Source organism: Ambystoma mexicanum, chromosome 6p (assembly GCF_040938575.1).
Source record: "Ambystoma mexicanum isolate Mex_15411 chromosome 6p, UKY_AmexF1_1, whole genome shotgun sequence".
Taxonomy (NCBI): domain Eukaryota; kingdom Metazoa; phylum Chordata; class Amphibia; order Caudata; family Ambystomatidae; genus Ambystoma; species Ambystoma mexicanum.
Window position 1 is genome coordinate 1039879888 of NC_090935.1, and position 16966 is coordinate 1039896853.

Below are 16966 nucleotides of genomic sequence, written 5' to 3' on the forward strand. Positions count from 1 at the left end.
CCCTCTTTCCCTTCCTTTAAATTTATGTTCAAAATCTTTAATTCTCCTCATGCTATCTCTTTCCTCATCATCTACCGCCCCCCTGGTCCAGTCTGCTCCTTTTACATGGACATTGACCATCTCCTCAGCCTTATTTTGCCCAGTCCCACTACACTACTTGTTCTTGGCGACTTTAACCTCCACCTCTCTTCTAACCCTCCCTCCTCTCTTCTCCTCCCCTCTCCTCTCCTCTCCTCTCCATCCTTGACTCCTACCTACTCTCCCCCCTCCCCTCCTACCCACCAATCTGGCTCTACTGGCTCTACTATTGATCTCATCTTTACTTCTTCCTTCTCTGCCTCCCCCATCTTCTACCTTCCCTCCTACCTATCTGATCACTCCCTACATTCATTTTTCCTCTCCCCTCCCTCCCCCTCTCCTCCTCCCCCCTCAATCCTCTAGCTCTTTTCTCCGGCATTACCGCTTTAACCCCTCCCTATGTCGAGCATTCCTCTCCTCTTCCCTCCCCCCTCTACCACTTCTCCTCTACCTCTGCCTCTGATACCTCCTCCATCTTATCTTCCTTCCTCTCTACTACTATTGATCTTCTCTACCCCTCTCACCATTTCGCCCCTCTCACAAACCTGCTCAACCCTGTCTTTCTTCTCATCTCTCCTCTACGCGACGCCTCCTCAGGCGCCTTGAACGTCAGTGGCTCAAACACCCACCCCCTCTAATCAATCTGCTTACTTCTCCTATCATACCCTCTACGACTCATGCCTCAATTTTGTGAAACACACCTACTACTCTGACCTTCTCCAGTCACATTCCTCTCACTCTCGCTGCATCTTTCAAATTTTAGCCCGACTTCTCTCTCCATCTACTCCTGATCCCTCCACTACCTCTTCTCTCACTGCTACTGATCTTGCCTCCTCCTTTTCTAGTAAAGTCCTCAATCTCCGTCAAACTATCATCTCCTCCCCCTCCTACTCTCCTCCCTCTCCTCCTCCTTCCCCACTACCTTCGCTATGTCATCTTTCGCTCTGGTCACGCATTCTGATGTCACTCTACTCCTTTCCAACACTCATTCTACTGCCTCCCCCTCTGATCCTATTCCCTCTCCCCTCATCCCTAAAATCTACCCCCTCCTCATTCCCTACCTCACCTCTTTCTTCAACATCTGCCTCCCTACCTCCACTTTTCCTTCTCCTTTTAAACATGCTACTATCATCCCTATTCTCAAAAAACCTTCTGCTAACCCCCATCTTGTCTCCAACTATCTCCCCATCTCTCTACTACCTTTCCTTTCTAAACTTCTTGAGCACATTGTCTATTCTCAACTTGCTTCCTTCATCTCTAACCACTCACTCCTTCCCTCCACCCAATCCGGCTTCCGCCCACTGCACTCCACTGAAACTGCCCTCACCTCTGTTCTCAACTCTCTCTTCTCTGCACACTACTCTAGGCACTCCTCCATCCTTATTCTTCTTGACCTGTCTGCTGCTTTTGATACTGTTGACCATCCTCTTCTCCTCAATTCCCTCTTATCATTTGGCTTCAAGGACAACGTTCTTAACTGGCTCTCCTCTTATCTCTCTAACCGCACCTTTTCTGTCCCCTGGGGTGGCTCCTCCTCCCCTTCTTTTCCTCTCAACTATGGAGTTCCCCAAGGTTCTGTCCTCTGCCCCTTTCTTTTCTCTCTCTACACCTCATTCTTAACTCCTATTATCTCCTCTTTTGGCATCTCGTACCATTTCTATGCTGATGATACCCAGCTCTTCCTCTCCTTCTCCTCCTTCTCTCCTGACATTCATGATAAACTCTCTTCTTGCCTTTCTGCTATTAAATCCTGGATGTCCTCTCACTTCCTTACTCTGGATGCTGATAAAACTGAACTCCTTTTCTTCCCTGCTAACATTGTTCCTCCTCCCTCCCCTCCCCCCTCCTTCTCTCTTCTTTCCCCATGCCCGTAACCTTGGTCTCCATATCGATCCTCACCTCTCTCTATCTCACCACATTTCTCTCACTGCTAAATCCTGTCTCTTCCACCTCTATAACATTCGTACAATTTGACCCCTCGTTACCTTTAACACCACTAAACCTTTAATTACCTCCCTCATCTTCTCCAGACTCTTCTACTGATCCTCCCTTCTCTTCAGACTTCCCTCCTCTCATCTCTCCCCTCTTAAATCCATCTACCACTGTGCCATCCACTCCCTATTCCTTCGCTCACCTCTTGACTCCATCTCCTCCCTCACCTCTCTAGGTTGGCTCTCTTTTCACTCCCAGCTCAAGTTCAAGTTCCTCTGTTTTGTTTTCAAGTCCCTCTATGGTCTTGCTCCCCCCTACCTCTCCTCTCTTCTTTCCTTCTACACTCCTTCTCGTCCTCTCCGTTCTACTAATCGTTTCCTACTCTCTCCTCCTCCTTCACCCTGCGCCCCCTCCCGCTTCTGCTCCTTCCAACTCCTTGCTCCCTTCCACTGGAAACGCCTCCCCCTTCACATCCGCTCTTCTCCCTCCTGCCCTTCCTTTCACTCTTCTCTAAAATCTTACCTCTTCCACTCACCTCTATAGCACCCCACGTTCCTTTCCTCCTCTCTTCCCCTTTACCCTCATCTCTTACTCCTCCTCTTCTTAACCCTCTCCATCGCTCTTACCTCCTTCCCCCGTTCCCCTGGCTCGATTCTAGTCTCACCTTTTCCTCTCTTCCTTTACATTCCTACATTCCCTTTTCCCCAGTTCTTACTTCCTCTAACTACTACTCCCTTGCACACCTGTCCCCTCCCACACCCTCCTCACTGCTGCAATATTGTAATTTGTTCTTTATACTGTTTTCAGGTTGTGGTTCAGTTATCATCTTATGCTTGCTGTATGTTTATTTATTCTCATGTAAAGCACTTTGGAGTAAAGGGCTATATAAATTCAATAAAATACAAATACAAAGAGAAATGCAGTGGCAAGGATTCGGATAAAGGATTTTGGGTGCAGAAAACTTGGGCAAGGTCAGTGGCCCACACAGAGTTTAGTTCAATCCCAGCAATAACAGAGGAGTAAGGAGTGCTGCGTGGTGTACCCACCTGAGGAGAAGCAGCGGCTGAGAGAGGCCAGGTACGGCACATGGAGGGGGAATCTGGGTATGCCTAAGGGCCTTGAGAGACCATGAGGAGTCACAGTGTCCGTAGGCCCCTGGACATACACAGATCCTCAGAAGTGTTCTCAAAGGGGACAGGTGTATAAAGCATGACAAGATTGCAGCTGGGAGGAGGGCTGTACGGGCTGCAGATGGATAATCCTAGTGTCCTGTTGAAATATAGTGTGAGGAATTGCCATCTGGCAAGGTTGCAAAGCCCTGCCTTTCTTTATTTTGATATAATAATAAAATAATGTGTGTAATTCCATCTCTGTAAGGGTAACTTTTTCAGATTCCCCTTTCATAAACTCCATGCCAAAAGCATAGTATGTATCTGTTTTCTTCTGCATCAATATCCTAATTTGCAGCACCTGCTCTACCAGTGGCACATAGCAGATTCAGAGGTCACAGCTGCCCATTCCATAGATGCAGTGACATCAAAGTATCTGCAGTGCAGGGGCTGCATTTAAGATATGCACCGTGTAAAAAACTATGATTATCATAAATAGCCCTTGAGGGTTGCAGGATAAACTCTAAAAATAAAGCTATGCCTGAGTTTAGACATACTGCATGGCATTACTTATGATCAAAGCTGCCACATCCAATTGATATCATACATGTGTCCTCTGTTGGGAGTCACCTCTGCGGTGGACAGTGATGTGTATTGTGGTCAGCTGGGTGGAGACTGCCAGAGGACAGGACAGGAAACTGAAGGACCAAGCTTCTTCTTTGATCTCTTTGTGAGGGCAGGTAACATCCTCCACCAGGGACAGCTGCACAACATGCAGCTGTCCTGGTCACAGGCATCAACTAAGCACACCCATTCAAAAGGAGTAGCCTCACACCAGGGTGCTGCATATCTTAAGGCCTCTGTACTTACTGAGAAGGGTAGGAAGTGGGATTAAAGTAAGCAAGCGTGATCAGGTCAATGGAAGGAGACTTCAACCATTTTGTTTCTCTCTGTCCCTCTTTCCTTTCCCTGTCCAATGGGCAAAGCCCATTCTGTTCAATAGCACGAATTGGACCACTAAACCAGACTAGCATTAGTCCAATGACCTGGCTGCTTGTGCCTTTAAAACATTGGGTTTCCCACCCCTAAGGCAGATTCTCCTTTTAAGGCAGCAGATTTGCTCTGACAAACGCACTGAAATTCCTTTGGGAAATTTGTAATTTCTTAAGCCCTGAGCCTGAGGAGAAGAAAGACACGTCTATGGCAGAAGGAAGATATGTCCCTGACCCACTCCCCAGGCACGTTGATAGTGACCTTTGCTGTGGACCAGGACCTACCACGCTACACCAGAATCTACTACAACTGGGAGAGAAAACACTGAACAGAACCATTCTTTCCTCAAATTCCCCTTCCCCTTGGCCACTCACAGCAGCAGGAAGGCCAGACCAGCCAAAGCTCCCAGTTCTACCACACCAAACCAGTATCTCTGTGTTCACTGGACCGTGAACTAGAGGGAAGGTGCTGTCCCTGGGTCAAAGGCAGAAGTCGAGACTGCTGACATCCTGGCTGCAATCAGTGTGGATTAGGTGGAGATATCCCTTTGCACTGTCCTTTGAAGTCAGAAGGGAACAATATGAAATAAAGGCGGGGGATATGGGTGAACATCTCCTCCATAAGCTACAAAGAGCTAAACCTTAGCCTGCCATGGAGGGACAATTACAGATGAGGGATACATTCAGGATGGCCTTCACTCTGCCAAGACTAAGGAAAAAAGTCACTGAAGTAAGGATGTTCTGAAAAAAAAGGAGGTATCCTTGCTGTAGACACCTGAATGACATAAGTGGATGGTAAGGACTACCTTGAAGCAGGCAGATGGTCATTCTAGAAACTGTAGTTCTGAACTTGGCATTGGACAGTTGATGACAAGCTGTGAAGTGATGACACAAATAGCACTATTGGACCTGAATTGTTAAGGGGATGGCAACCTGTTACTCCAGTGGCTGGGAATGTCTGGGCATCTCAATGGTTTCTGGTCAGTTGATTCCATTGTAATGTTGTTTAAGTTTCTCAAGTTCCAATGGGGGGGGTAAGTCTTGGTTGGAAAATGGGTGAATGGTAGTGTGGGTGGATTGCATTCTTCAAGGCATAGATGCATTGACTGGCTTTTTCAGGTTCTTGGTCAGCACAGGGTAGCAACACTGAACGTAAAAGGGTTACATTCACCACATAAATGCTCTCTGTTACTCAGGGTGTTTAGGAACTTACACCTTCAATCCTGTTTGTTCAGGAACCCATTTCAGACAGGGGAGTACATTAGATCAGTTGGTCGGGACGTTGGACCATCCTACTTGGCCTCGGAAAGGGAGGGGGTGGAGTAGGTATTGTACTTGGGTGAGCTCTGCCATTGAAAGAGGTTCAAACCAGAAGGGCATTGGGAGAAAGAATGCTTATGATCAAAGGGTATGTGGGGGAAGAATGTATCACTTTGGTTGCTCTCTATGCCCCCAACACTGGTCAAATTGCCTTTGTTAGATCAGTGTTTACTGTAACAGACCAATGGTTGGAGGGACTAATGACATTAAGAGGGTATTTTAATATGCTCCTGGACTCGATTGGAAGTCTGGTAGGAAAGGGAACCCAGAGGTCATGGAGTAAGGATAATGAAGCGTTCTCAAGCCTTATCTCAGAACACTTCTGTGCAGATATATGAAGGTGTAAATACGACCAACCAGGAGGGTACACATTTTTTCATCACTGCACAACACATGTACTAGACTAGACCTTCTCCTACTGTCAAGTGAATACCAAGCACTAATAAGTACTATGATGGTAGAAACGAAAGCTTGGTCCAAATTACATATGTTCTTAGCAAAATTGAAACTAGGCAGTTGGAGGAACACTAGCTACAGGTGTCATTGTAATGACTCCCTTCCTTCAGGATACAATGTTCAGGATGCTCCTGCAAAAGGAAATGTGGTGCTTCTTTAAGTTGAATGATATGGGGGAGGTACAACAGAGACACATTTGGGAGGCGCTGAAGGCCATGTTCAGGGGGCTCATCATTGCATAGGAAGCTAGGAAAAGAAGGAGAGAGGTCGAATTGAGAACAGGCTGAAGGAGGAAATTAACCTTCTACAGGCTAGTTTGAAAACCAGCTAGGGAGACGTGGAAGTAATTTTACAATCCATTATGGATAAGAGGCAAGAACTTCCTTAGCTGCTCTTGGGGAAGTTCATAGAATGATGAATTTCAGAAGTCAGAAGTACTATGGAAAGGGTGATAGAGAAGGAATTATTCTGGATAGCAGTTATGAGCACTGAGAAACTATAGATGGGGTGAGCAGCTAGGGATGAAATGGGAAATATTGTGAAATCACCAGGGGGCCTTTGCAGATGGGGAATTTGGAATACCTCAGGACCCTACCATTTCTAGTTGAAGACAAGTGATCTAGGTACCTAGAAGTGCCGATTCCTAGGCACCTGCGTGGTTTATGTGAAGTGAATTACCTACTCGTTAGGGATAAGGTGGGAAATGATTTGGAAAGATAGGGGAGGATGCAGTAGTCCAGGGTGGCAAGAATTAACATGTATCAAAATGACACACCTACCAAAGTTTTTATTTGTATTCCAGATGGTGCCAAGAATAGTGCCAGATGCATTCCATCAAATGGTTAAAAGGGCCTTGGTGAGGTTTCTTTGGAAGTTTGAGTGGGCACTTACAACACATATCTTCCTAGAGATATTGGGGAGGGATTTCCTGTCCTATCATGGTATTGCAAGGAGGCCCATCTTAGAGTGATGGTGGATCACGTCAACCCTCAAACATCTAAACAATAGGTGGACCTGGAAAATGCGGTCCTGGCCCTGGTATACTTTGGAGATAAGCTTTGGGTCACGGAGGCGAGGACCCCCAAATGGGTTATAGAGTTGCTGTCTTAGCATTTAAGTGTAGTATATGGAAGGAAGGAAGGGAGACAAACTCGATGGCTTACCTCTTGCCCCTCTCCACTGAGCTGCATATGGGCTCCTCAATAGAGAGATGCTATTAACGACTCTCTGGGTTTCCAGAGGTGGTATGAATCTGGCTTGGAGAAGGCTGGGCAGTTGTGGGATGAGGGCAATTTGTATCCCGGGAACAGTTGGGGTGATGCCTGCAGATTGGAACCTTTCCAATATTCGAATATACAGTTTACCATCACTGGCACATTTCTGAGGTTATTCGGTTTCAATTGTAACCATAACGTCACTTTAACAAAGTTTTTTCATTGAATTTTCTAGGTTTTTATTAGTGCAATTTGACCATAACGTCCTTTTAACAAAATCATGTTTATTCAATTGTATTTTGTGAATGGATGTTTATGTGTTTCAAAAAATCACTATGTTTATTTTATTGTTGGATTAAAATCCATCAAACGACAAGCATATGCAAATAAGCCTTTATGATAATTTCACTAATATATATATATATATATATATATGTATATATATATATATATATATATATATATTTATATTGAAGAAAAAGGAGGAGAGAGGAAGGACCACACTCTCCGTGGACCCAATAGAATCAGTCAATCCAAAAAGGAAAGAAGGAAGCGCAGCTCACAAGAGGTAGTTAGAAAGCTCATTTAATGAAATCAGCACAAAATGTGCAAGACAAACGGCTGGGGAAACAGCAAAAACAAACAGAAGCAGGACGCCTATAGGCACGGCCTGCTTACAACGCGTTTCACGCCCGACTGAGCGCTTGATCACGTGATATATATATATATATATATATGTATTTCTGAGGCTTGTGGATCTGCTTAGATCACACGCTATGCATAAGCCGACATCTAGTGGTATTCACAGAATATTAAATGATTTGTTTTCGAAAGTTGAAAAGGGACGTTGACTTGGTATGTCAGTTATATTATCCCTAGTGTGACGTCTATTGTACCCATGGTCCTTCAAGTGTCGACACACCTCACATTGTTTTTGTCCACCATCACAGTCATACGCTAGTTTGGAGAGTTTTCAGGCTGATACCTTTGATTATTAAAAGTTTATCTTAGACTTTCTTACTATTCTTTCGCTAACCGCCCATCGCCTGCAGCAAGATATTCTGCATTGGAGTTCGACAGGGTCATCATCGACGATGATTGAACAATCGCCTCAACGGACATTGTCTGTGGCCTACACAGACCTCACCGGTCCTCGGTCCAGCACAGTAGGGAGAGAGGGAGAGGCCATACTTCTCCTTTTAGAGAGTGCATTAACGCTTCTCCTAATTTCCTTCTTTTTGCTGTGCTGCCATTTCCAATAATCATGGAAAAAACACCTTTTAAGTTTTGCTCATCCTGCAATAGGAAGTACCTTGTGTAGAAACACACAGGATGTGTAGCCACTGTCTCCCACCGGATCAACCCGAAAAGAACTGCAAATCTTGCAAGCTCTTTCCACCCAAGACATTAAAGAACTGTACAACAAAACGTTGGCCCGCCGACGCCATGCAGGCCGAGGGCTCCATTGACGTGGAGGGAGCTTCTGGAGATGGCAGTGTCAGTGTCCTAAGTGGTGCAGAGGGCGAACGTGATTCGATAGACTCCCACAGGCAAGCCTCCAACTCCATTAAGCGGGCCAGTGGTCCTGTTACAGAGTCTATACCCGGTGACTCAAGCATGTACACTACACGCCACACCAAGTACACACCCCACGGCCGACTGTCGAACTCGCTGTCAACCATTGAATATCATGCAGTGTCAAAGGAAAGATCCCCGAAAACATCCCTGTCCTCTGGGCCATTGCACTCTCGTTCCTGCATGACAAACTTCTGTAACATACCCACAACTCCATTTTGCATTGACAGGCATGCGTCGAAAGGCGCTTTGACAGCCCCTTCCACTACCTCAAAAATGATAGAACTCATTTAAAAACACGTCATGGGCCTTCTTTTAAAATCCATGACTTCCCAGGAGGAGAGCTCAGCAGCAACGTGCTCACCTTGGAAACAAGACGACACGAAGAAACACAGGTTCGATCCCCAGGTCCGCGCTTAGAAACCTCTGGGTACTGAGCATGTTATAAATACACAACTGTGACATATTGCTGTAACAGTACCTTGATGCCCCCGGGCTGTGTGAGCGCTTTAAAAATGCTAATGAATAAATGAATAAGACTTCAAAATCCACAGAAAATGGCATGCCTCTACCACCTAAGCCCCCTACCTTCTAAGTTAGTGGCCTCTCTAAATCTAAGGACACCTCTACACCCCCAGACAATCTTACAGGGACCATGCAGCACAAGGAGCCTACACCCATACAGGACCCTCCTACTTCAGTATCACCAAGGACATCTGAGTGGACCTCAGAGAGCTTTTTTAGGGTCATGAGGAAGATATCCACTTTTGTAAACTTTATGGACCGACACTCTGCAGAACTGTTTAATCTTCAGGGCCCATCTCACGCAGCAGTAGCTAGGGATGAACCAGCAGCCAAAAAGGCACACCAGGACACTCTTCAGACCAGCACCTCCACCTGGAGCCACGCTACCTCTCTGCTCCCCTTCCCCTCTCAGGACTTAATTGTGTAGACACTTCAGGTTCACTTGACCCTGTCTCTCAAGGAGATCAAGGAGGGGACCATTATTATCAGGACCAGGATGACCAAGACCAATTTTACAGTGATTACATCTACGTCATCCACTCACCAGACCATCAAGATCAACCAGTGGCTGACTCCCCAGTCGACAACAAGCTCAAATATAATGAGCTATTTCTCAAGGCCACAGAACATTTCAACATAAACACCCAGGAGGCCCAGGTTGATAAGGATTTTGTGAAGGACTTTCAAGAAGTCCGCCACAAAATCCACTCTCCCCCTGCAATCTATTCAGAGATGCATTCAACCCTCTTTCCTAATGAATAAACTTACTCGAGCGGTCAATTCCTGCATCGAGAAGGTGTTCAGACTTTAAACATCAGGGGTCAGTTGATAACCTGACTCCCTGCTGGTTACCAAACTAGTAAAAGGGCAGGCACACCTCTAGCCTCTGCAGAGGCCCCATCAGTAAAAGAAAGTAAAAAGATGTATGCTTTTGGCAGGGACGTGGCTTCCTTGACTGTCTATGAGACTAGGATAGCCACAATACTACCCTTTTGGCTAGCTACAGTTGCCATAAATGGGATGAACTGCTACTTCTAATTGAAACAGTACCAGAGCCCCTAAAATCGCAATTCCTAAAGACGATAACTGAGGGAAAACTGGTAGCCAGCTGCATCCTAAAGAACACCCAAGATGCCGCAGACAATGCAAGCCATATTATAGCTGAAGGCACGCTCATTAAGCATCATGCCTGGCTTAGGCAATCAGGTTTCAAACTTGAGATCACACTACTCAACATTAAACCCAATGCTCTGCTTGGTAAAGTGCTTGAGGATGTCCTTAAAAGAAGAGCATGAAACCCTAACATCTCTTGGGCAGCTGTCCAACAAGCCATTTGTGCAGAGGGTGTCTTCCAAGACAAGAAGGTTTTGTGGTCAGGGCCCTCAATCCTCCTCTGGGTACAGCCAGGATAACCAATCATCATCCTGGGGCAACTCATATTGACAATCCTTCTCCTCAAATTTTCAAAGAGGCTATAAAATGTCCAGAAGCAGAGGTAGTGCATCCTCAGCCAGAGGCTCCACCCCACCCAAACAATGACACCCTGCTCTAGGTCCCCTCCCATCCCACTCCAGTAGGAGGACGCATTTCACAATTTACCCATGCATGGGAGGAGATTCCGTCAGACAAGTGGGTTGTATAACCACCCAACCAACCACCAAAGCACAAGAAAATGACACCGGAAGAGAGGTGCACATTATTGGAGGAAGTAAAATCCCTACTGGAGAAAGAGGCCATAGAGTTCGTCCCAGCGAACCAGGTAAACAATGGTATTGATACAGCGTACTTCCTTGTGCCAAAGAAAGACCTAACAATGCATCCTGTAATAGACCCATGCCCAGCAAACACACATGTCAAGCCACAAACATTTCACACGACAACACTTCAGGAATTAATTCCGCATCTAATGCAGGGGGGGGCTATATAGCAACATTGGATATGAAAAATGCATATTTTCATATTTCAATGTTCCAGGCGCACCGAAAATACCTGTGCTTCCAAATAGTGGGAGAACACTACCAATTCAACGTGCTCCCATACAGCATGGCCTCAGCTCCAAGGGTTTTTACAAAGGTGCTAGCAGTAGTGGTGGCGCACCTGTGCAGAGAGTCCATTGCAGTGTACCCTTATCTAGAACACTGGCTGATAACAGGGGAGAACCCTCAAATTTGCAAATTCAACACCCAGAGGACTATCAACTTTCTACTCCAATTAGGTTTCTCCATCAACGAGAAAAAATCAAGTCTCATACCCAGTCAAACAAAACAATTCCTGGGTGCAATTATAAAGACAAGGGAAGGTCTGGTCTTCCCCTCAGATGAAAGCGTTCAGAACATGCTGCTACAGATACCTCATTATCTAGCCAGTGACCAGATAAGCGTTCACAAAGCAATGCTCCTGCTCGGAATGATGGCCTCATGCATCTACCTAGTTCCACACATGAGGTTGCGCATGCACCCAATGCAAGAGTGGTTAACAAAACAATGGTCTTAGGCAAGCGGACAATGGGACGATCTAGTGTTTGTTTCACTAAGTCTGGTGCAGGCTCTTCGCTGGTGGTCCAAGGACAATTTATTGAAAGGAAAACCCTTTCAATCCACCAATAAAAGCGATACTAACAATGGACGCCTCACCCTCGGGATGGTGAGCCCATTTCCTGCACCACACAGCTCATGGTCAGTGGACACACACCAGAGCCCAAAACCACATCAACCTTCAAGAACGTCTAGCAGTTCTCAAGGCGTTGCAAACTTTTCTGCAGCATCTACTAGGTCAGACAGTACAAGTCCTCAAAGACAGCACCACTGCCGTGTTCCACCTAAACAAGCAAGGACGCACACAATCTCCAAGTCTGTCCTGAGTGTCCCAAAAGATTTGGAAGTGAGCAACTCAAGCGGAACATGTTCCTAGTCTCTCATTCCGTTCCAGGGGAACTCAATGCTCGAGCAGACTTTCTAAGCAGAAATCCTCTTCCAGAAGAACACGAGTGGCAGCTCAACAAAAATATTCTAGACAATATCTTTTCCCAGTTGGGTTATCACCCTTTAGACTTGTTTGCCACAAAACAAAACAAGCAATGCCCAGACTTTGCATCCAGGTTTCCCCAACCAAAGTCCAAGGGGAATGCCCTGTGGATGAGTTGGTCAGGGAAATTTGCTTACGTCTTTCCACCGACACTACTCCTCAGCAGAATAGTGCAGAGGGTGCAGTGGGAACAAGCCATGCAAATCCTGAAAGCTCCAATGTGGGCAAGACAACCATGGTTTCCACAAATGCTCCAACGGGTGATGTGCAAACCAACCAAATTCTACAATAAGCTGTCCCAGCACAGGGTGACAGAACTCCATCCACATCCTCAATCTATGAACTTGGCAGCCTGTCTGCTGAAGTCATAGAGTTTGGGCAATTAAAACTTCCACAAAGGTGTATGGATATTCTAAGGGAAGCATGGAAACCCAACACCAGACACTGTTACTTCAACAAGTGGAAAAGGTTTGTAATATGGTGTCAGTCACGATCCTTAAACCCTCTTGAATGTTCCCCTGCCAACATTCTACACTATATGCTTCACCTACTAGACTCGAGCCTAGTATTTAACTCCATCCAAGTACATTTAGACTCTGGCTTAATATTTAACTCCATCAAAGTACACTTAGCGGCTAACTCCGCTGAAAGGATTCTGCATACACTAGATGTAAGGAGGGCAGTCTTGTACTGCATAACCAAAACTAAGCCTATAAGGGGAACAGACCTGTTTCTTTAGCAAATGGCAGGGAAGGGGATCACATTTAAAAGAACACTATCTCCAGGTGGATAGTCAAGTGAATACAATTATGCTATTCATTATCAAAGAAGACCCTGTCTTTCATACCAAGAGCTCACTCTAGCAGAGGTGAAGGAGCTACTTTGGCATTTATTGCAAACGTCCCCCTAGACACTATTTGCAAAGCAGCTACTTGTCGTTCCGTACACACCTTTACTCAGCACTACTACATTGACACACATTCTAAAGCAGATTCACAGGTGGGATAAGCGGTGCTAAACATTTATTTGCCGTTGTACCTTCTCACAACCCACCTCCTTCTCCAGATACTGCTTGCTAATCTATGCATAGCATGTGATCTAAGCAAATCCTCAAGCCTCAGAAGAGATACATTACTCACTGTAATCGTATTTCTTATGCTTATATCTGCTTAGATTCACATGCGTCCACCCTTCCTCCCCACCTGGAGTTGAAGGTGAATGGATGTTTCTTGCTCTATCGCTTTTTTCTGCTTTATTACATATGTACTCACGCTACACTTTATGCTACCTCATGTCAGAAACAAAACAATCTCAGGGACCTCGATGCGTGAAGGACCATGGGTAAAGCAGAAGTCACACTAGGGATAGTATTACTCACACACGCAGTCATCATCCCTTTTCGAGTTTAGAAATCAAATCATGCAATACTCTGTGACTACCACTAGATGACGGCCTATTAACATGTGAATCTAAGCAGATCGAAGCATCAGAAATATGATTATGGTGAGTATTTTTTTATTTTTTATTGTTTAAAGCTGATAATGAACTTTACAATAATTTTTTAGAGTACAAAACTTTAAAACAATTCAATACAATAAACTATTATTCACAAAAAATGTTCTTTCATTTCCGTCCTTTTACAATAATATACCAAATTACATATTGATGTTTCAGCTTATTTTTCAATTATACGGATATCAAACATTTTCTTGTTCACTGGGGCAGCAATTTAAACACTTTTTCCAATACATTTTTGATGGCAATGTGAATAGACATACGATTAGTTGAAAAGAATACATTCCATTTTTCTTCCTCATTAAAGGTAGTAAACTGCATGTAATGCTTGGTTAAGTACATTTCTCTTTTAGCTGTTAATTTGATACACTCTAGCACAATATGTCTTAGAGTTTCCCTGGATTTTGGATTTTTGCAGAATCTACAAGACCCAATTAAGTGATGAGTAAGATTGCGTTTAGCCATCACCTCTCCTGTAGGCCATAGATTGTACCTGAAATGTAGGGTGGCTGAATGCAAGGCCACTGATGGATAACAAATTAGGTATGGTTCACATTGCCCAAATGTTTTCATTGCGAAAGGGTTATCTCTAAAATCCTTGTATGTGCAGCACAGTTCTCGTGTTTTTATCCAATCATAGAGGTATAATTTCCTCTTGGCTCTAGTTGGATCCTCTAATAGCGTATCTACCGAGAGATCTGCTGCAGCCATTATGCCAAAAACTGCTGTTTTCCATTTATTAGCAAACAAATAGTTTGATTGTAACATAAAACACAAAAGAGATGCAAGTAGAGTTTCTTGTGTGCCTGCCAACAAACATTTCCTTAATAATGCGCATTGTCGCCATTGATATTTGAGCGTTAAAGTTAATAAACCCAACTCATGACGCACAAACACCACTGGAACACATTGCGGCAGATTTAGGACCGATCTCTTATATTTCCCCTCGAGTTTTAGCAAGATGTTATTCTCTAGATTAAGCCATGTTTCCAGTCCATATAAAAGTATCAGAGTTGTTTTTTGATTATAACAGGTTATGGCTGGGGTAATGGAGAATTTGCCGTATTTGTGCAGAATCAGTTTAGTTTGGGAAATGGCAGTCATGACTTTTGAATGTAAAATTTGTACGTGAGCTTAATTGGAGTGTTTGTTATCAATTCTTATGCCCAAGTAGGTATATTGTGCTACGATTTTGAGTTCTGCTCCCTGTAACTTCCAGTGGTGTTTGTTTGATCTGTGTCTAGGAGCATTGCAGATCATAATCTTAGATTTAGCAATATTGATTGTGAGCTGATTGGATATCATATAATCAGCCAATGCTTCCAATGAATTTTGTAGACCAATTGGGGTCTTAGAGATAAGAATTAGGTCATCGGCATACAGTACCGCTGTCAGTTTTTGACAACCCAATCTAGGAGCATTGGTGTTAACATCAAGAAATATTTCAGGCAAGTCAAACAAAAAGAAGTTAAATAGGGCTGAGGCAAGGATACAACCTTGCCTCAAACCTCTATCAACTTTTATGGGTGCCGAAAAGGTGCCCTCGATGTGTAGGCGCACCAACATTGTATTATTGGAATGAAATTTGTGAATAATGTCCAGGATAGTCTCTGGACATTTCGCTTTTTGTAATTTCTTGATTAGTAAAACTTGTGAGATTGAATCGAAAGCAGCATGTAGGTCAATGTATGCCAAATACAATGGTTGTTTTGATTTTTTGAATTCATGTTTGATTGCGTAAAGAGACATGAGATTGATGGTTGTGCCCATGCCTGCCACGAAGCCAGTCTGGTGAGGATCACGTTTCATTTCTTGCTTGGTCCACTGGTTGAAATCCCTCAGCACAAAGCGAGAGAAGATTTTGCCCATTACATCTGTTAATGAGATGGGTCTATAATTTTGAGACCTAGATCAATCGCCACTTTTGTAGATTGGTATGACTACCGAGGAACGCCAAGAATGCTGGAATAGATTTATTTTTAATAACATTAGTGAAGATATTGTGTAGCACTATGGACCAGCTAGTAGGATTGGCTTTAAGTATTGCATTACTTAAACCATCCGGTCCAGGTGCGCGAAATCCACTTGATTTCATAATGAAGTATTCAATATCTTCGGCAGGCATCTGAATTTGCCAAATAGGGCAAGATGTGGATGGAGTGATTACGGCGAGTAATGTATTGCATATAAAAAGGGAAGTTAAAAAGTTAAATCTGATCAAATCAATTAAAATACAAAAGTCAACTTATATGACAAAGGGCACAGTGCATAGTTTAATCAGTAATAGCACCTAGCATTAGTGTAAAAGGAAGAGCTTTACAGTTGTGTTATATAAACTAAAAGAAAAGAGTCCCCTTTAATCACAAAATACACAACAAAATAATCCACAAGTCATCTTTTTAACATAGGCAACGACCTCATCAAAACACAGTTTAGCTGAAGTCGCTATCTTTAGGTATTCCGTTCTTTTTAACGTACTCTGTGAGGGTATTTTGTGACTGAATACAATCTGGCTTCATTGTCTCTGGCTTGTGCTATGCTCCTGACTCCATCGTCAAGTAATCTCGCTCTTTGATAGAGTCCTGAGATTCCCATATAAACGGCACATTAGTAAAAAACGAACGTTATTTTCTACAACCGTTTTGCAGTATCCACATATTTCCGAAACCATATAATCTCACTGATAGCTAAGGAACAAATTCCCTGCAACTTGGAGATGTAGGGGAATAGTTGGTGTACTATGAGGAAAAGGCAAAATGCTATTTAGGAAGCCATTTTCTATTTTCGATAGGACCTTACAATCCAATGAGCCCCTGTTATGCTATGTAACCTGTGTGACGATGTTACTATATGAGAATCTTCACTGGCTCGGGTTCTGGGTGACCTGTGTCTGCTGAGCTCTGTTCTAGAGCTGGGCAGAGATATAACGACATCGGAGCCGTGATGCTGGAGGGGAACTCTTCGTTGTAAATAAACTCATATAAATACTTAAGTGTGAGTCGAGTCATCGTGATGCTGAATATATATACTGTGGGCAGAACATAACAAGTGGCGACGAGGATACCACTGTTGTTCCCTAGTGCGGAGAGTTCCCGGAGGAAGAAGAATATATGGAACAACAGATCCAAACATCGTGGAAATAAATTTAAGGTACCGGAACTTGTCGTGTGCATGGCAGTACAAATAATAACAAAGGATACCTCGTAAACTTTGGAAGATTGAAAGG